The sequence below is a fragment of the Peromyscus maniculatus genome, chromosome X (genome assembly GCF_049852395.1).
Source record: "Peromyscus maniculatus bairdii isolate BWxNUB_F1_BW_parent chromosome X, HU_Pman_BW_mat_3.1, whole genome shotgun sequence".
NCBI lineage: Eukaryota > Metazoa > Chordata > Mammalia > Rodentia > Cricetidae > Peromyscus > Peromyscus maniculatus.
Window position 1 is genome coordinate 131173951 of NC_134875.1, and position 21533 is coordinate 131195483.

Sequence of the window (21533 nt, forward strand, 5' to 3'; positions counted from 1 at the left end):
GGGACGAATTGTTGACTTTGGCTCAGGATTTGGGAGGTTTCATGGGAGGCACAGAGGACCTGGTAGGCCGAACGGTTCACACCAGCCAGGAAAGAGCAAGGGAAGGTGCCTGCTTTTCAAGTTGTCTCCTTTTTGCCCCTGTGGCGCTAATTTATGCGATGATGTCACCCACGTTGGGAATGATGGGTCCTCCTCCTGGAAACGCCCTCACAGACTCACTCAAATGCGTGCTTTCCTGCTGTCTTGGGCACGTCTCCATCCAATCAAGTTGACAGTCAACGTTAGTCATCCAAGGGGAACGATGAGGATGAAAACAAAACAAAACCAAGAAAAGCCACCAGAAAGCTGGGGACACGACTCAGTTGGCAAAGCACTTACCTGAGAATCGTGAGGACCTGACTTTAGATGCCCAGAACCCATGTAAAAGGCCTGGCACAGTGCCTGTAATCCCAGCAACGGGGAGAAGGCATGGTAGAGACACTCAGATCCCGGAAGCTCACGGACCACTTAGCCTGGCCTGTATGGTGAAGGTTCCAGGTCGATGAGAGACTCTGTCTCAACATAAAAGATGGAAGGGAGGGTGAGGACCGACAGCCACGGCAGTTCTCTGACTGCCACACATGTGCTGTACATGGGAGTGTATCACATATATGTGCATGCACACACACATGCACAAATACACACATGCTAGAGGGGACACTCATATAGGACACAATGCAGCACTGCTTGTGTACTTGAGCCCTGAGCACAGTGACTTCACGGGAGTGAGTCTGTGAAGAAAGGACTGGGGGGAAGGCCCGAAGGGAGAGGACGAAGATAGGCTAGGAAGGAAGACTGCGTTGGCGGAACGGGGGAAAGGCGTGCTGAAGAGAGAGCGTCACCAAGCTGAAAAGTGAAAGAGCTCAGGCCTTAGCATCCCATGTAGACTCCTCACTGCGACCCCACAACAGAGGCTGGGGGTAATGTGGTCCACGGATGGAGTGCTTCTATAGCATGCAGGAAGCCATGGGCTCCACTTCTTAGCACTACATAAGCTGAGCACTGTAGCATATCCCTATCATCCCAGCGCTGGGGAGATAGAGGCAGGAGGATCAGAAATACAAGGACAGCCTGTGCTACATATTCCAGGTTAACCTGGGCTACATGAGACCCTGCCTAGAAGGAGGAGGAGGAGAGGAGGAAACCTTACAACAGCTCTGCATTAAATTCAGTGATCGTGCTATTATAATTGCTTTGAATAGTACTTGGATTGTAGTTTTTTGTTTTTTTTTTTTTTTTGAGACAGGGTTTCTCTGTGTAGCCCTGGCTGTCCTGGAACTCTTGCTGTAGACTAGTCTGGCCTTGAACTCACACGGCTCTGCCTGCCTTTATCTCCCCAGTGCTGGGATTAAAGGCGTGTATCACTACCACGGCTGGGATTTTCTTTATACTAGTGTAAGCAGGTCATCTGCAATCAATACGTTTCCTTCTTCTTTTCTAATTCAGATGGTTTTGTTTCTTTTTCTTGCTTGATTGCGGTGGCTGTGACTGCTACTGTCATCATAAATAGAAATGATTACAGACTTCTTTAGTTCTTGATCTCAGGGAGAAAGAAGTGTTCAATATTTTACCATTAGTTAGACTGTTTGTTGTAAGTTTTGTTTAGACATACTTTATCAATTTAATGATTATCATTGAAGGAATTTCTGATTCCTTTTAAGTCTGCTAAGCATTCCCACCATGAATGGGAGGTGATTTGTTTTTTAATGTTATCTCTGTGTGACCTTGGGAAAGTTACTTTAACTGTAAACTTTAAAATGACCCACAATTTGGCATTAACGATATTATTTCAGCCTCTAGCTGTACCATTTCAGGCAACTTAATTAAATTTCCACATAAAGAAGATAGAAAAAAATAATTTTTTAAGATTTTAGCTGGGCAGTGGTGGTGTATGCCTTTGTTCCCAGCACAGAGGTGGGCGGATCCCTGTGAGTTCAAGGCCAGACTGGTCTACAGAGTGAGTTCCAGGACAGGCAGGGCTGTTACACAGAGAAACCCTGTCTTGAAAAACAAAACAAAACAACAAATTTTTAAATTTTTTCATTTTATGTGTATGAATGTTTTATCTGCGTATATATCTGTTTATCACATGCATTCCTGGTGCCTCTGGAGGCCAGAAGAGGAAGTCAGATCCCCTGGAACTGGAACTATAGATGGTTGTAAGCTGCTGTCTGGGAATTACAGTAACTCCCACATAGGAATCAGAGATTTTCCCTAAGGTCAAGAGGTTGGATTTGAACCAAGACTAGGGGTTTTGGTTTTCATGAAACAAGGTCTATCTATGAAGCCCTGGTTAGCCTTGAACTCATGATGATCCTCCTTCCTCTGCCTCCCTGCATTGGGATTATAAGCATATGCCACCACATGTGGCATATAGGTTTGACAACCAAAGCCTAAGGATTTGGCTTTCAGATGTGATTCCTATGCTGAAGTTCCCAGACCTTCCTGTAGCTTGCTCTCCCGCAGGGCTTCCTACATCCTTTGCAATGACGATCAGGAATAGGTGCTCCGGTTCATGTGATTGTATCTCTTCCACCTCCTCAGCACTAAAGATACAACCGCACATGATTAGTCCACTATGAAAGCACTCCCAAAGCAATCACATGCTTGATGTCTGCCAGTCTTTCTTATGCAGTTCTGCTTTTGAATCTGAGTATGCTGTGAGTCTCTGAATGACATTCAGATCAAGAGTCATATGGCCTCAATGGAGGACATTGCCCCAGAACAGCTGTTCTCAACCTGTGGGTTGCAACTCCTTCTGTGGGGGTTGGGGGTGGGAGTAGGTGGGAGTGGTTGTGTCGAAGGATCTTTTCACAGAGGTTGCCTATCAGATTTCCTGCATGTCAGATATTTACATTATGATTCGTAACAGTAACAAAACAACAGTTATGAAGTAGCAATGGAAATAATTTTATGGTTGGGGGTCACCACAACATGAGGAACTGGATTAAAGGGTCGCACGCAGCATTAGGAAGGTTGAGAACCACTGCTCTGGAAGATCAAATCATGCTTCTGGCAGGGATGCCTCTGGAGGATGAGACCAACACACACACACACACTCAAGCAGTAACAACAAAATAAAATGAAGTTGTTTTTAAAGGTATTTGTTGTCACATGGGCAGAAAACTAACATTCTGTTATATAATCTCTGAGGGTTAAAGTACAGGTTGACTGCACCAGTATCCATACCTCCTTCCTCCTAACCAGAGGCAGCTGTGTGCCCAAGCTAAAAGACATCCTTTCTTAATGCCAGAGACTGAATACTGGTAGCGCTTCAAAATTCACATCCAAATGCTAGCCCCTAAAGTCATGGCATTAGGAGGTAGAGCCGCTGGGGATGAACTGATCATAAGGGTGGGGCTTCGTGGATAGGATTCACGTCTTTCTAAAAAGACAGGAGACAGCTTGCCTTGTCTCTCTGCTCTCCACCACAGGAGTATGGAAGGAGAAGACAGCCAGAAAATGGGCCCCCACAAGACACCAGACCTGCCAGCTTGTGTTGCAGAATTATGAGGGATAGATGATGGTTTTAATTTAAGCCCTCCCAACCTACAGTAATTTGTTAGAACAACACTTGATGACTGAGATACTCAGCCTCTTCCTGGCAGCCGAGAAGGCAAGGACGAGGTGGGACTTCTGAGAAACCTTTTCAGAAGAAGCTGGCTCTGCTAGGAGGTGGTCTCCCTTCTCTTCCTCTTTAAGGAGTTCTGGGTACAAAACTCAGGGTGTTGAGCATGCTAAGCTAAAACTCCACCAACAGAGCAGCACCCCCAGCTCCCTTTTCCTCCCAGTGCTTAAGCTTTAAATGTTATGGGATATTTTGGTCACACTCTTCACACTCCTGAGACTGCCCAATAAAATTATACCTTGAATCAGGGGGTGGAGCTAGTGACTAGCTGAGCGGAATTGGCCATAGAGAAGCCTGCCATTTGGATAGAGAAGATGTACAGGAGGAAAGGATTAGAGTTTGAGCTCACTTGGTTCTGGGATGAGGGAGGGGACTTGTCTCTTGCAGTGTCTCTGGTCAAAAAGTAAAACCAGCTTAGCTGCTACTCAGCCTCTCTGAGCTAGCAGGTTTTCACCCCAGCCTTTGACTTCTGAGTCTTTTTGTTTGTTTGTTTGTTTGTTTGTTTGTTTTTTGTTTTTCGAGACAGAGTTTCTCTGTGTAGCTTTGCGCCTTTCCTGGAACTCGCTTTGGAGACCAGGCTGGCCTCGAACTCACAGAGATCCGCCTGCCTCTGCCTCCCGAGTGCTGGGATTAAAGGCGTGTGCCACCACCATCCGGTGACTTCTGAGTCTTATTGATAAATAGAACAATAGAGACTTAATTTAAACCTACATATGGAGGTGACCACAGAGCCAGGTCCCTCAGCCCCGCTAGAGTTAGGCCTGAGTGGCAGGTGGGGCACTGATAATTAAAATATCAGTAGATTGATGTGCAGCAGCTAAGGTGACAGAAAAAACATCATCTAAAGGAGTAAATGGCACAAACAGATAGGGATTTTAAAACACAGTTTGGGTGTGGTAGAGTCAGCCTGTAATTCCAACATTTGGGAGGAGCAAGAATTCAATGTCATTCACAGCTAAGTATCAAGTTAAAGGGCAGCTTGAGCTACCTGAGACCCTGACTCAAAAACAAAACAAATTAAAACAATCAAGAAATAAGAATGGGTTGAAAATTAAGATGGAGATCCACAAATTTGGGACAATCCTGGGCTATACACCTCTTGGGATATACAGAAGAGTTTGAGGACAGCCTGGGTCATATAGTAACAAAGTACTGGGGGCTATAATTAGATGCAGATTTTTTTTTCTAGAGAGAGCAGAAAGCTTTTCAGTCCTTTTTCTTTTCTTTTCTTTTCTTTTTTTCTTTCTTTTCTTTCTTTCTTTCTTTCTTTCTTTCTCTCTCTCTTTCTCTCTTTCTTTCTTTCTTTCTTCCTTCCTTCCTTCCTTCCTTCCTTCCTTCCTTCCTTCCTTCCTTCCTTTCTTTCTTTCTTTCTTTCTTTCTTTCTTTCTTTCTTTCTTTCTTTCTTTCTTTCTTTCTTTTTTTTGGAGTTGAGGATCAAACCCAGGGCTTTGGGCTTTGTGCTTACTAGGCAAGCACTCTACCACTGAGCTAAATTCCCAACCCCAGCTTTTCACTCTTTTATTGTAAGATCATAATGTCATCTGAGAAGAAACTTAGACTAGAGTCCCAGGACAACTCATCCAGCTAAATCTTTTTATTTTATTTTATTTTATTTTATTTCATTTTATTTTATTTTATTTTATTTTATTTTATTTTATTTTATTTTATTTTATTTTATTTTACAGTACCATTCAGTTCTACATATCAGCCACGGGTTCCCCTATTCTCCCCCCTCCCACCCCCTCCCCTTACCCACTTCACCCCCCATTCCCACCTCCTCCAGGGCAAATCCTCCCCTGAGGACTGCGATTAACCTGGTAGACTCAGTCCAGGCAGGTCCAGTCCCTTCCTCCCAGACTGAGCCAAGTGCCCCTGCATAAGCTCCAGGTTTCAAACAGCCAACTCATACAATGAGCACAGGACCTGGTACCACTGCCTGGATGCCTCCTAAACTGATCAAGCCAATCAACTGTCTCACCTATTCAGAGGGCCTGATCCTCCAGCTAAATCTTATGTAGGCAGAAATAGAGGCTCGAGGTAAAACATTCTGAAACCCAAACTACTGTTTCTAACAAATTTCTTCATCAAGTCATGGCTTATGGAGTGATTTTTTGAAAGACTTTATAAATAATATGCACTTATTTCTTTAGAACATCCTTAAAGAAAAAATAGAACAGAAATTGACATCCTTTTTTTTCCTAGTTGAAAAAAAAATCCAATCATAGACGACTTGTGTCTATATCGTCTCCAAAGTCTAACCGAGTATTAGACTGGCAGGATATCCTGGATTCTAAGTCATTCCTTTCATGAACTGTAGGATAGGAAGGTTTCCGGGTGTGAAGTCATGAGTGCAATCCCAGCACTCAGTGGGTAGAGCCTGGAGGATCAGGCGCTCAAGGTCATTCCTGGTTGCACATGACTCTCTCAAAACACACCGAAACACAAGGAGGCGAGGATGAGAGAGAGTGTGGCTAAAGTTTTCCTGGTCCTGCCTGGCCCATGGTCAGGACAAATCTCTCTCACCTGCCAGTCCTGCAAGCCAAGTAAACACACAGAGACTTATATTACTTATCAACTGTATGGCCTAATGGCTCAGGCTTCTTGCTACCTGTTCTTATATCTTTTCTTTTCATTTTTTTTTCACTTTTTAAAATTTATTTTTGTATTATCAGCTTGATACAGTATAAATTCTTATGCTAATTGTGAAATGTTTCATTGAGGCTTGCCCAGTAATTGAGTAAAACCAAAACTGATTATAAGTCATAGTCATTCTAGGGTCCCCCTGCTATATAGCCTCCCTGGTTCTGTGGGTTGCAGTCTGATTGTAATTAAGAGGAGCTAGGTGTGCTGGGCATGGTATGCATGCCTTTGATCCCAGCATTTGAGAGGCAGAGGCATGAAGATCTCTCTGTGAGTTCCAGTCTGGTCTACATATTGAGCTCCAGAACAGCCAGGACTACCTAGAGAGAGTCTGTTTCAAAACAAAACAAAACAAAAACAAACAAACTAAAAACCAAACAACAGTAGCAAAAGCTAGATGTGGAGGTTCTTCTCACAACCTCAGTCCCTGGGAGATTCACCTCAAGTTCAAGACCAGTCTGGGCTACATAATTACAAGACCAGTGTCAAGTTCAAGACCAGTCTGGGCTACATAGTAACAAGACCAGTGTCAAGTTCAAGACCAGTCTGGGCTACATAATAACAAGACCAGACTGTAACTTCAGTTCCAGAGGATCAAACACCCTCTTCTGATCTCTTAGGACACCAGATACACATGTGGTCTGTAGACTTACATGTAGGCAAAACACCTATACACATAAAATAAAAATAAAGAAATAAAGAAATCTTCTCTTTTTGGTTGTTCAAGACAGTTTTTTTTTCCACGCGCGCATGTGTGTGCATGTGTGCATGTGTGCGTGCGTGCGTGCATGCGTGTGTGTGTGTGTGTGTGTGTGTGTGTGTGTGTGTAACAGCTCTGGCTGTCCTACAACTTGATTTGTAGACCAGGTTAGCCTCAAACTCACAGAGATCCACCTGTCTCTGCTTCCTAAGTGCTGAGATTAAAGCTGTGCATCACCACACCCAGCTCAAATAATTATTTTGTTTTATTTTTGGTTTTTCGAGATAGGGTTTCTTTGTGTAGCCTTGACTGTCCTAGAACTAGCTCTGCAGACCAAGGCTAGTTCTATAGTTCAAGGCTCAAGATCTGTCTGCCTCTGCCTCCCAAATGCTAGGACTGAAGGTGTTTGTAACAACTACCAAGCTTCAAATCTTTTTTTTTCAATCCCAGCGAATGAAATAAATCTTTAAAAAAATTTTAAATTTTAATTTATTTGTGTGTCTATGCATCTGACTGCCTGTCTGTTAAGGGTATTCAAACGTGTGTGTGTGTGTGTGTGTGTGTGTACGTACAAACATGTGTGGGAATGTGGAAGACATAATGAGACACTGAGTGTGCTTTCCATCACTTTCTGCCCATTCCTCTGAGGTAAAGCCTCTTCCTGAACTTGGGGCTTGTGTCTCGGCTAGGCTGGAAGGCAACAAAGCCCTAGCGACCCTCCTAAATTTGTGGAGATCCCTGGTTTGTAATGTGGGTGCTGGGATCCGAAATCCAGTCCTCAGGATTATGAAGCAAGCGCTCTTCTAAGTCATCTCTCCAGCCATTTCCCACAGGGGGGAAAAAACTGTAAAGAAAAGTGAATGAAATGTGCCCTAAATCCACTGTCAGCTTTGTTCCTTCCTAATCAGACCCTGACTCAACAGCTCTGGAATCATCCATAGCACCTCTGGGATCCTGGGCCCTGGGAAATGATTTCCAAGTATGGCTTCTCTTGATTCAGGCCAGCTGTATGCACCCGACGGTCCCCATGCTCCAAGGCAGCTGAGGTTTCCTGGGGCCTGGAGCAGTGGAGCCATGAGTGCTGTCACCTTGCCGGGAGCTTTTCCCAACTCCTGCCCGATGTGGTTTGCTGGCCAAGTCAATGCCACTGTTTCCACAACATCACTTCCTCTGCAGCGTGAGAAAAGAGGAAGAAAACTGCCTCTGTGACTCTCTTCTTCCCCCAGGGAAAGCACAAAGCTGTTGGAAACAATCAAAGCAGCCCTGTGTGCAGGGCAGACTTTTGTCTGTGCAGTCAGGGGTTGCTGAGCCCGCGACTTCCTGCAGGGACATTCGGCAGCTTTGCAGATAAATAAACGCTCACATTCAGAATGACCAGCCTAGAACACTTTTATGAGCCTTTCTCCTCCCCAGGCTGTACACAGATAATAAATCAAATTAGCATCTCGAACCTCCGGTTCAGTGCTCACCAGCATCCGTTCTGCTCAAGGGATGAGTGCATTTCCGAGTGGCCGTTTTCAACTACTATCAGCCGGTGAACTCCTTGGAAAATTCGGACACTTCCAACGCTGGATAGGCCTCACACTGAGGTAATAGGGTCCTGTTGGCCATTCCAGACCAGACTGTAAAAGAAGCAGCCAGAACCCCAGCCTTGGAATCCAGATTGGGTTGTAACTTAGAGAGAAAATACACATTCTCATTTCTCGGTCAATAATCATAGGAACATGAGCCAAAATAGACAACTGTCAGAAAGAGAGGGAGGGGTGGGAAGGGAGGGTGAGATGCGGAGGAGGAGGGAGGATTACAGTAATAATCAGAAACAGAGCAGGCATCTTTCCCATTCCCTGCTCTGATTCATACATGCTGCAGGATAATACTAAATAAAGGAGAAGCCTTTCTTTCAGGTAAGCAGAAGTGAAATCTGCTCTTATTTTATAGTTACCACACTGTGGAACAGAAGGGTTAATTGCTTTAGATCCAGGGGCGTGATACCATATAAGAATGCATTCTACCGCACTGTCTAAATATGAGAATGTTTTGGAATTGCATCCTGTCTTGGGCCACCGGAAGGAACAGGAAAGCATAGAGTACCCATGGCAGCGCTCCAGATCACAGATGTCATCCCACCGAGTAGCACTGCAGCACTGTCTGTTAGAAGTAGATGGCTGCCTTCCTGAAGATGTGACCTCTCAGCTGGTGAGGACTGCCACATGGAGCAAGCTGTGTAGTGTGGTCCTTGAATTAATAAAATAAAATAACCATAGGCTAGAGAGATGGCTCAGCAATTAAGAGCTCATCGTTGTGAGGACCTGAGTTTGACTCCCAGCACCCATACTGGAAGGCTCACAAACACGTGTAACTTCAGTCCGAGGGATCTGACGACTCCTCTGAGGACACCAGCACTCATGTGCACATAAACACACACACACACACACACACACACACACACACACACACACACTTTAAAATAATAAATCTTAAAACAAAGCAAACGCATTGCACAGAGAGTGATAATTCATACCGATTTGTAATTCCAGCACTCAGGACGATGAGGCAAGCCGGTTGCCATGAGTTCCAGACCAGCCTGGGACTACAGAGTGAGATGGCCTCATAAAACCAAAAAATAAAATAACCAGAGAACTGCAACACTTAGGTAGATTTCCCAGCTCCACCTATTATAAGGGAAGCCAGGGAACCTTGTTTGGTGGGTGTATCCTCCAGCCTTCTTGCTGTGTCCAGAAATACCAGCTGTAACTGCAGCATACATCCTGTCCCTTAGCATAGAAAGTCTACACAGCAAATAGTGTGTGTGTGTGTGTGTGTGTGTGTGTGTGTGTGTGTGTGTGTGTGTAGGAGCAGACTGAGACCAAGCAGCAGCAGCAGCTTTGGGAATGTTCCTTCAATTGCTTGCCAGGCTAATTGACTTGGGTAGGGGTGGGGGCAAGGGCAGGGATGGGAGGTTAATGTATTTTTGAATAAGATTTCCTGTTACCGGGAGACATTCAACAGCAACAACAACAACAAAAAAAAAGAAAAAGAAAAAAGAAAAGAAAGGAAGGAAGGAAGGAAGAAAAAGAAAGGAAGGAAGAAAGAAAGAAAAGAAAAAAGAAAGGAAGGAAAAGAAAGTTAAGGGGGAAAAGCTACAGGTTTTATTCAACCAGGACAATCCTATTAGGAAGAACAATGGTTAGTGCTTTCTGTAAAATCACTTGCCATCAAAGAGCTTGTCAATCATTTATTCAGACACCCATTCTCTCAATACTTATTGAGTGCCTACTATATACAAACCACAATGCTCCGTGCAAATAAAACAGGCGTCAAGTGAACACTAGGTGTTCTAGATGAGTCTGTACTTTGGATAACAAGGTGACTGTTGCCACAGGCTGTTTAACCAACCTGCACTGGGTCGGTTCACATTCTCACATAACTCGCAGGTAACTGAACCAGCAGCATAACTACAGTTTCTCTGTGCCTCAGTTTCCAGCTCTGCAAAGCAAGGCCCTAGCACAGAGCGTGAGGTGAGGGCCACCATTATTACCACAGCCACCTCATTCCTGTACTCCCTGGTCCACAGATCGCCGCTTGGGGGTATTTCCGACGCTAGCCAGGCCTCCTGCCGCTGACCCTGGAAATCGGGTCATGGTAGAAAAGGCGGGGTGTGCAGGACGCAGAGGGAGGGGTCCTTTGCGCGCGGCCACTCAAATTTCCCTAGAGCCGCCGGATAGACTAAAAACTCACTTCGGAGGAAGGGAAAGAGCGTGAAGTGGCTCTTTCGATCTGAGACACCCCCTCCCGGAGACATCACCCCCTCCCCCCAGCCAGGCGCGGAGTGAAATCTTAGAAGCCGAGGCTGCTGGGTTCGAACGGAATGCCGGAGTCGGTGGAAGTCGGCGCTAGTCCACCCGAAGGTCAGCGAGTTGTTTTGAGTTCTCGTACCCGGAAGGGGGGGCAGGGAAGAGAGGACGCCCGGGCCCGAGAGACCCCGCGTCAGAGCAGAAATTGTTTGTGCTCCGGAACAGGCAGCTCAGCGGAAGCCGCGCCGGGGGCGGGTCACGTGCGGCGGTGGCCGTGCAGCTGGCGGGGGACCCGGCTAAGACAAGGGCCCGGCCGGGCGGGGGTGGCGCGGGGCGGCGGCTTTCGCAGCCCAAGGTGGAAGACGAGAAGTCGGGGCTCCGGGAGCGAGGGGAGCCCGGAGCTCGAGCTCGGGAGGCGCGCGCATAAGGAGGGGTGCTGCGGGATCCGGGGCGCTCCGAGCTCCGCGTGCTGCGGCGCGGGCGGGAGGAGAACGGTGCCCGGGGGTGGGGGTGGGGTCAGAGGGACGCCAGCGGGGCTCCCTCCTGGCAAGAGCCAGATCCACGCGGAGATTACACGAGTGTCTGAGACCTGAACAGGGAGGCGCCGCTCTTGCAGTCACCGGCCTTGTTTTCTTCTCTCTGGCAAATCCCGGAACGACCGGAACCGCCATCCTTGCCTGAGTCCCAGGGGCACCCCACTACGCTTGAGGGAGAATGCGTCCTGCAGGGCTATCCCGGGGGGAGGGCAGCAGAGGTGGCTTAGTGAGTCGGTGGCACGCACGAACTCACACCCCCCTCCTGGGGGAGAGAGGAGAGGCACTCTGCACCCCCCCCCTGCCCAGGAGTATTACGTGGTTGAGGGGGTACTGGAGAGAAACCACCTGCACCACTCCAGTGCAGCGGGCCTCACACTTGCTCAAAGTGGCGCGGAATGCTCTCGCGTGGGAGGGTTAAGGACACAAACTTGGTCATCTGCCAGAACCCTGGGGAACTCTCCACTTTGGTGTAGCATTCCTTCGGCGATGACCTGGACCACACTCCCCTTTCTAGGGGAGTCCACGAGGCTCAGGACTGAGGCCTGGGAAGGGTGTAGTGGTGTGGGCTGGCCTGGGACGAGAAAGGCACCCCGTTCCTCCAGCGAAGGCAGAGAACAGTTGTCTTACAAAGTTTCCTGTACTCCTCCCCACACACCCTAGTTGAGGAAGGGTGGCTCTTCCGGAGGTGAGGGAGGAAGAATAGCCTCGAAGCCCGGACTGGTGTGCTAGTTCTTTTAACTGTGACCCGGGAGGGACACCCGGGCCTCAGCGTGTTCGAGTTCCAGACGCTGCAATTCAGTTGACTGCAGCGTCTGCTCATGGTCGCGGTAGCGGGTGCTGAGCAGAGTCCGGGACGACAGGAGACGCCATTTGCACACACTTGCACGCGCACGCACACACACACACACCCCGCAGCTTGGCGGGGGCGGGGGTGTCGCCCTCCGCAGAAGCGTATTTCTGGCAGTGACACTGATTAGATGCTGTGCCGCTACGTGCACGGAATCAGGGTGGGCCTTCATCACTCCTGTTCGCCACACACTTTTCTGGTGGGAAAGTTGTGGGTCCCCCCCGCCCCCCTTTCGCCGCACAGCTGCTGTCTCCGGGGGCGGAATTTGGAAAGCATGTTAGCTCAGCCTAGGGAGAGAGGATCTCGCCGGCCCGGGGAAGCCGCCGGGCCCAGGCCTCGAAAATCCAGCCCTGGCTTTGCGTCGAGCTGCCGAGTGAGGCGCTTACGCGCGCCCGGCCAGCCGAGGCCTGGTTTCCATCTGCCCCTTTTGCCTCCGTGTTAAGTTCGCCGGGGAAAACCCAACGATCCGTGCAAAGCCCCTCGGAGGAGCGCTACCCCCACCCCAGCCTGATCCTGACCGATGGAAAAAATGACAGTATAGGTCAGAACAGGCTGCCTGGGAGTATTAATGTGGCTGCCTCTGTTCCCGGTGCTAGAGGAGGATGGGCGCCTCGCCAGGAAACCACCGAGGGAGGAGCCATGCGGGCCGCCTGTCCCTCTTGAGGCTAGAAAACGTGGATTCTCAAAGGGACCAAATAAATGTGGTCAGACAGCTACGGGAACTTACCCCAGTTAAATACAGATTCACCGTGTATATTTCAAGTGACGTCCCCTCCCCCACAATCAAACACACCGAGTCGCTTAAGAATAGGATGAGAACAGGTTAATCTGTAGATGCGAATCTTACTGAAATGTCTGCTTTTGAAACACGTCTTCTGGAGGGTCTGAGCTGAACCCCATTATCTTGGTATGGTCAATGTGTCCTAAGAGAGAGGGGTCTCCTTTGCTCTCCTTTCCAGAGCCTTTAATTAATAGAACTCAGAGAGACTATTTTAGTTCTAGTTTCTATTTGAGGCTGCTTACTCTTCCTTGCATGCTCCTGCCTCGGGTTATTTGTACTTCGCTTTTACACCCCACTCTTGTGGGTTTACTCTTGCCTTTCTTTTCCTGCCTATGTGCTGCAGGGTGCGGCAGCAGGAGGTCACCGAGCTGTGCCGCCGCCGCCGCCGCCGCCGCCGCCACCTCGGGACTCTCACTTGCGCACCACACGGCCTCGGAGGAGGGGAAATGTGAACTCTCCGGGTGGCGCTCGAGAACTGGGATTGTGATTTGGGTCTGAGGAATTGTTTCAGAGAGGCAGGTCGGCCAGGGCTTGTAGAGGATTGGAGACAGTACAGGGCAAGCCCCAGAGGTGACCCAAGCCCTTAGGAGCAAACCTTAGAGGTGCCCGTGTTCTTTGTCTTTCTCTGGGCTGGCGGCCTGGCTCTCACAGCTCGGATCTCCTAAGAGCCACAGCCCATGGCCAGCACTTTGAAGTGAGTAGTCTACCGCTGGTAGCCACGTATGAGAAATGCCTTGTCTTCCAGGAGGGAAAAGCAACCTCATGTTATGAGTTATAGTTGACACTTCAGGCCCTCCTTTACCACCCCCACACAGCTCCCTATGGTGCCAGACAGAGATAGTAAGGAGACCGTTTCTTAAATAGGAATCTAGCCAATCCTGTTCACATAAACACTCCTTAGATTTGGGCGTCAGTAAAATGTAGTCTGCACTGGCAGACCACTTGATTTTTACCCAGCCTCTCCAGGAACAGGGTAGCCTTGAATCATCAGAAAGGGTGGGCTGGAAGAGTATTCTGGAAGACCTGTACTGTATCCCCTAAGATTGCTGGGAGAGTGTGGGTATAATGTCTGATCCCTGGCTGGAACTTGACATTAATCCAGACTAAATGAATGCCATTAAAGAGCACTCTCACAGGGCGGGGAGGCTCATCCCTGCAAACCTAGCACTTAGGATGTGGAGGCAGAGGATTGTCTTAAACTCCAGGCCCGCCTGGGATCCAGAGTGAGACCCTGTGAGGAGGAGGGAAGGCACTCTTCCACACCACCAACACGGGCCTTTAAGGATAAGGTGTCCAGAGATAGTCTGAGGACATTTTGCATTAACTTTTCTGGGGACTGCCGGGCAGTGGTGGTGCACACCTTTAATTCCAGCACCCCAGCACTCGGAAGGCAGATGCAGGCGGATCTCTGAGTTTGAGGCTAGCCTGGTCTACAGAGCGAGTTCCAGGACAGCCAGGGCTACATAGAGAAACCCTGCCCCCCCCAACAAAAACTTTTCTGGCGGCAATAACAATGCTCTTTCCACTTTGCCTAAACACGCCTCTGAACAGACCTGTGAGAAGTTTAACATGGAGGAGGTGCCCATCCTCACCCTCACCCCATAGGAAGGGAACACCAAATCCTAACGAGCACGTGGCAGGCACCACAGCAGCCCAAGCATTTATTTGTGGAAGCAGATTCTCCTCAAAACAACACTATTATGTTATGAGGTGGATGGACACTAAGACTGCTTTCCCTCCCTTACAGGTTGAGGACACGGAGGTCCGGAATTGCTAAGTACCTTGTCCAAAACCCTAAAGTTTAGAATAGGCCCTGTACTGGCTAGAAAAGAGGCCTGTGTTGCCTCGCCTACACTGTAGTCCATGTGATTTATTTAAGGGGGTGTTTCAAAGGGACTAACTGGACTCTTCCAAAGGAAAATGTGGCTTGAGACGCCCCACATTTGGGGCTATTATTTTGCAAAGGAAAGCTGCAGAGTACGAAAACAGAATCTACCGTGACTCTGTGACACAGAAAAAAAAGGCCAAGGAAGGCGGTGCTAAGGCCCCTAGCCCACCTAGCCACACGGCATCCGGCAGTCACGTCCGCCGGAGGTAACTAGGGCCTGGGGGTAGCAGATTGCCTAGGAACTCCTTATCACCCATCGTCAGTGGACCTGTGCGGCTTAGCTAAACGGCCGCCCGCGGTGGTGGCTGGTTCGTGCAGGTCCCCTGGCTCCAGGCGCGCCCCTGGGATCCTCCGGTGGATCTGGCGAGGTGCCGAGTGGCGCCTCCCGAAGCTCCCGGCTGCTCTCCACTTGAGGCGCCAGCTCTGGGCGAAAGTCCATTGCCTGGGGCTAGAGAGCCCAGTGCAGCAGTCCCGGGTGGAACAGCTGGTTCTGGTTGTTGGCGTTCAGCTCAGCCGGGTTTCCCACCAGCTCCCTGGACCCCCACCCCCACTCCCGCGCGCGCGCACACACACGCTTTCCAGGCGCGCTCCGGGCCTCCACTTTCCCTTCCTCTTCCTGGCTCGCTCCGGTGCTTCGAAAGCTCGCGGCGATTGTTTGCTTCGAAGAGTCCAGGTGGGGAGGCTGTGCTGCCCTTCCCCCAGCCCGCGAATGTGCACTCGCTGCTAAAGCCTGGGGCGCACTGCCAGGCCCGTGGATCCCCTTGTCCCCCGAGAAGTGGCAGCTGCTGGCGAGGATCTGTTCTATCCGTGCATCCGAGTGACCCTGTTGTAAAAATAGGAGAGCAGTGCCTGGATTCGGGAGCGGGGGGGGGGGAGTAAATCCCACCTCCCATGAAGGCTAGTAGGAGGTCTGCCCTTCCCAGCTTAGGGTGACCACAGCGTGACATCCCTACTGTGCCCGGGTGAGGCTGAGCGGCCTAGGCGCACTTCGGGGCTTAGTGGTTTAGGGAGCCCAGGGGAGGCCGTCCAGGCCTGGGAGAGAGCGCAGCAACCCTCGCGCCTCAAGGCAGAACACCTTTCCCGGAACCTTGAAACCCAAGGGATCCACTGCCATCTTCGCGTGACGAGTAGCGAGACGCTGGTGATTAAGTGTTTCAGGCTCCCTCCCGGGTTGCGGTTCTCTTGCTTTCCACAGGGCTAGAGAGAGAAAGCCCAGGCGGCGGTGGGGAGGAGGGGGGGGGGACGACGGCTCACACCACTGCACTCTCTCGACTTGCCCCACCAAGTTCAGTGTTGGCCCGGAGTGTGCCCCCCTCCCCCCCCAGCCCACGCCTCGCTGGGGCTTGAAGGCCTCCGTCTCCACCATCGATGGCTCAAATGTCGAGTTTCTTGGGGAGGGGGCATATATTGCCAAAGCCACCAAGCCCCTCCCCCACTCCCATAGGGCTAAACCTAAACACAGGATTCCCACACCCACACCCCGGACTAATCCTTCCTCGCCTCCTGGGATTAACTGGACTCACAGGTCCATAAAACACTTCCGGCGGGGCCAGAGGGTCTGTCTGCAGAAATACTTTCAAATAGTCCTCGGTTGTGGGGAGTCGGAATTGACTGGGTGGGGGGAAGTGAATAAACAGGCCATCCGTGATTTTTTTTTAGGCTGTGAAGGGAACCACCTCAAGTGCAGCATTTTCTCAAATGGCACTGACCAGGGTAGGCTAGGTAATCAACAGCAGCAGAAAGGAAGGCTTTCACCTGGCTGCTGACCTCACTTCAAAGACAAAGACAACACTTCCTCGGTCTCCTTAGGTAGGTTTAAGAAGATGGAAGTGTTAAAGTTCTTTGCAAATGCAGCTTGGCCGGTCCAGTTCACGTGGTCAGTGTTCTGTTCTCTCCCACACATGGAAAAACCAGTGCTTTGTTTATTAAAAGGCAGTAGAACTAAACCTGCCCCTAAATCCCGGCAAGAATATGAAAGATACAGTGAATCCGAAAAGCACTTTCGCATTTTGACTTTCTTTTACACCACTTCAAATTAAGTTTCTGAAGAATGGGGGAATCTTTGGAATGCTCTACGAAAATTCTCCATTAAAATTCGAGGTTAATGAGAACAAAAAGAGTCCTTTAAAATGGATTAAACCACATTTTAAGACGAAAACCGGAAGAATATAAATTCAAAGTAGCTTCCTGGCCTTGTCCCCTAATGTGGGTCTGGAGAGCAGATGCCGGTGGATAGCCCACCCACCTCTCTCTCTCTCTCTCTCTCTCTCTCTCTCTCTCTCTCTCTCTCTCTCTCTCTCTCTCTCACACACACACACACACACACACACACACACACACACACACACACACAGAGTCCCGGAAGTAGGGCCTGGCAGATTTGAACAGCTAACTACAAGGTGATGTAGGTATGCTGGGTGAAGACCAGGAAGCAAGGCGATGACTTGCTTAAAATGAATATCAAAAGAAAGATTTAGGCCTGCTTCTGTTTCCTGGAGGCCTAGAGCTACTAAAACCGAGGTGAGGGATGCTCTGTAATCTTCCCTGAAGGATTCAAGTAACCTGTTTGGCCCCGTGTGGTGGCCAGGTGCACAGGGAACGAAGACACAGGATGAGCATTAACTCAGCCTCTACAGTTTGGCGCGGGGTGGGGATAGGGGTGGTGTGGTGGAGAGACCTCGCTCGGTTGGGCTCCACAGGCCTTCCGCTCACATCCTTGGCTCCGCGACCTCTGGCTAGGGCTAACCAGTCTCCATCTCACTGTCCGTGAGCCCTAAGCCCTTCCCACCCTGACGCCCAAGCTGGATCTCCAGGCCTCCGCTGCCTGGCAGTCTCGGCTCTCCCCAGTCGTGATTCATTTAGCAGCGGTTCAGAAAGCCTGTTTACCTCGGCAGTCTTGGGCGACTCGATCTGCGTAAAAAGCCCCTACGCCAGCGCCGACCAGTAGGGGGGGATTGTCTTATAGATTATTTTTCCTCCTGGTTTTTGTTTTGTTTTGTGTTTTTTAAACCAGAAGGCGAGGTTGGAGAGGGGGCGGGGTGGCATGCTGCTGCTGTTTTCGAAAACACTGTATTTGAAAGAGAAACAAAAGCCGTTTAGGAGGTAGCAAGGCTGTTTTTACATATAAAAAAGTGCCGCAAATACCTAGGGGCCCCCAGCAGTGATAAACTAAACGCTTGGCGGATTTCGACAATTAGCAGTTAATCTGTTATCTGCGGTCACCAAACAAGTTTTAAGGCTCTGAGGATACTGAATTCCTGTTCCAATTGAGCCCGGATGTGTTGGGCACATCCGATGCCCATAGTTTGTCCCAGTGCCAATCCGTTTCCCAGGATGGAGCACTGATTTGAGTGAGCCGCATTAGATTTTCTTGGGCAGCCAAAGATCTGCCTGCATCGCCGCTCGGAATCTGGCCTTGTCTGTTGGATTCAGAATTGTCCAAAATGGTTTCACCCCCTAGTTTCGCAGGCCTCTGAATTTGGCGTGTAGCAGACCTCCAAAAAATCAGCAATGAACAGTAGAAACTAAAGTGAATCTCTCAGCCTGGAAGGCAGACTGATGCACAAGCTCGTCCTGAGAAGCCCATTCGGGTGCGCAGACCTCCCCCAGGGCCGCTGCAGTCTGCGTTCATCTTCGGCCTCCGCGGGCCAGGGCGGGCGGGGTAGGCCAGAAGGCACTAAGCGCCTGGAGCCTGCACGATGATAAATATTGCGCAGACAGCCCATAAATAATTTGCATTATGTTCAGCTGACAACGCAGGGCGATTAATTTTAATAGCTACATATTTGCCTGGGCTGCTGCTTTCGTAGGCCCGGTAATGAAAGGCGAGAGGCCGCCCTGGCTCTGTGCTCGTGGTCCCGGAAGGCAGCCGGGAGGAACTGGAAGAAGGCCCGATGCGGTGTCTCCTCCAGGCTGTCCCCAGGGATCCCCGGTCCCTGGCCCCCCCCCCTCTTGCCCTCTGTGCAGTGTAGAAGTGGGGTGCGCGCGCGGCCCGAGCAACCCTGAGGCCTCAAGCAACAGGAGCCACCATAATGACACTGCAATTTGTCTGGGTGGGGAGAGCCACTTGTGGACAGGGAGACCCTGGTGCGGGACCATGAGCCCCACCCAGACCCAAACCCGGCGTGAATGCGGGAGGGTATATCACAGTCCACTTTGGATGCCAGGGCAAGTGCTGGTGTTCTCCAACGCCTATTTGCCAGCGGGCCGTAAGCTTGCCGGGGTCTCTGCCGACCTCAGGGCAGGAGCAAGGGGCAAAACAATGCCGTGGTGTCCGCCGTGTGTCCTGTCCCCTCTTGTTTGTTTCAGAGACCTCTTTGCCCATCCCGCACCCCAGGGGAGCCCTCCTCCCCACTGCTCCTGGTTGCAAAGTGCGGCCCAGCTAAAGGAAGAAAGAAAGGGTCCGGAGCAGCTCTTTAAAAGAGGGGGCGGGGAGGAGAAGGCGGCGGGGAAGGACACAGCCTAGAGGCTGCCGCGGTCCCGCGGTGGCCCGGTACGTGCGTGTGCGTGTCTATGTGTGCGTTGCGATGACAAAGCCCCGCTGCCGTCAGCAAGCTCCAGGCTGCTAGAGCGTGGGTGGGGGAGGGGAAGAGAAAAGTAGTGTGTCGGGGGTGGAACCCTCGCTCGCGTTGGTAGCGGGGAACCAAAGCTTCTCTGGAGAAAGAGTTCATTCATGAGCTACAGGAGTCTCCCCGGCCCGGCCAGGTGGAGCAGGCTGAATCCAGCACCTGTGTATTTGCCTTTTTGGAAACAAGCAAGCGCATCGATCATTACCATATTTTAATTGCCTTTCTCAAAGGTCATCTCTAATTATGGGTTGCGTGGAGGGCTGGCTAAGGGTTCTGCAACCCTTTAGTGTGTGTGTGTGTGTGTGTGTGTGTGTGTGTGTGTGTGTGTGTGTGTGTGTGTGTCCGTGTCCTCTGAGACAATGCTCCTAGCTCTGATGGAAATGCCTTTCCGAGGGTGTTCGCGAGCGCCTGTAAGACGGTCACGACGTGCTGGATCCACGCAGACCTGGCTGCGTGCACAATAAAAGCCGAGCAGGCGGCAGAGGGCCGTGCAGACCCACGGGTTTTCTTTTTAGAAACGGTGGTGCGAAGAGACTTGACAATAATAACACGCAGCAGGATTAAATCAGGGCGGGAAGAAGAAAATGCATTTTCGTTTCTAGGACTGAAGACTGTGTTTAACCCATCCGGTCCCCCAAGAGCTTTTTATATGCTCACGTAGAGACAGGTGCGGGACACACAGCGGCTCGGGACAATCCCTTTTTCACATCAACCTCTTCCCTTCTTTGAGCATGATTGTCAATTACAGGGAGAGGGAATATTTTTAATGTCTATCCTTTTATTTCATGGGAAATCTTGTCAGGTTAGCTCAAAAGGAGAAAAAACGTTAGGTTTTTGTTTTTTGTTTTTCTCAACTTTTGGAAAGTGTGTTTTTCTTTAGGGTGTTTTCTCCCCACCTCCCCTTTTCTTTCTTCATTTAAAATCGCTTTCAGCAACTCTTGAGGCAAAAGGCTGTAGTCGGAGGGAGAGTGGCAGAAGATCTGGGGTTCTTGGGACACGGCTTGAGTAGAAATCAGTAAAGAGCTGTTGGGTAGAGGTGGGTCACAGCCACACTGAACTTGACTTTCTCAAAAGAGCCTGGCATCTGTGAGCCACCATGCTGTTTCTGGGAATCCCGCCTGATGGAGCCAGGGCCTGGGTCAGACGTCTTGGAAAGTCGGAGGGTCTTGACTGCCTCTGCTTCCTGCCTGCCCCCACACCTGGCCTCCTGGCCCCACCAGCAGCCAGCTCTGCTGGGAGGAAGGTAAGCCAGATGACTGGTCCAAAGCCCCCGAGACCGCCTGGCTTTCTCCTCCCCTGTAATCATAACCAGATGCACTTAAACGCCTTTCATCAGAGGAAGCCCGGAGCCCTTTAACAGGCTGCAATGAAAGCCTCGGAAGGGCCTATCAGCCTGCCTGGTGTTGGGGGGCCCCCAGCCCATTCTCAACTAAGTCAACCTGGGCTTGTCAGAGTGTAAGAGTCTCTGGTACCTCAGAGGCCAAGAAAGTCTACCCAGTCAAGGCAGCTGGGGTGTCAGCATTGCTGCTGGGTGTGTGGATGTAGACCCTATAGAAACAGGCAGCTAGTGCTGAAGGGAGGGAGGACCAGGTGGGAGAGGGTTAGGAAGAAAGATGGAAATATTTAGAACCGTTCTCGAGGTACTCAGAGTATCCCCCCCCCCTCCACTCCCTGTACCACTGCATTGTAATCTGTCTCCCCCACTAAACTCCAAAATCTTCAAGGGCAGCAACTGTTTTATTATCTGTAGGCCCTGGCACAAAGTAAGCTCTTCAAATGTGTGGACAATAACAGCTGTGGTGCAGAGCTCTGGAACAAGATACATCTAGGCTTGACATAGTAGTTCTGCCCCAACAGTGTTTAATCTCCCAAGATCTCAGTTTCCTCATCTGTAAAATGGGCTTGAGAATGCCTATGTTCACAAACTTGGGAAAAGATCAGATGAAGTAATTGCATAGAAAGTTCCAGAGAGATCATAATAAACTCTGTAAATATCCTGCCCTTGTTCTTGAAGAAGGCAAGCCAGGATTAGGACTGAGTGTTTGAAATGCAGAGTGTGTGTGTGTCGGGGAGGGGGGGGGGTTGTAGCTCCTAGCTGAGTCTGTCTTACTG

At 50.1% G+C, this 21533-nt stretch overlaps 1 protein-coding gene across 1 annotated transcript in view; it reads left to right on the forward strand.

The window, feature by feature from the left end:
- Positions 1–10749: 10749 nt before the first annotated feature.
- The window catches only part of Bcor (BCL6 corepressor), a 122106-nt gene continuing 111322 nt past the window's right edge, over positions 10750–21533 (forward strand). Inside the window, exon 1 of the mRNA XM_015995799.3 lies at positions 10750–10915. The gene's annotated coding sequence lies outside the window, so the exon portion shown is untranslated. The remainder of the gene's footprint in view (positions 10916–21533) is intronic.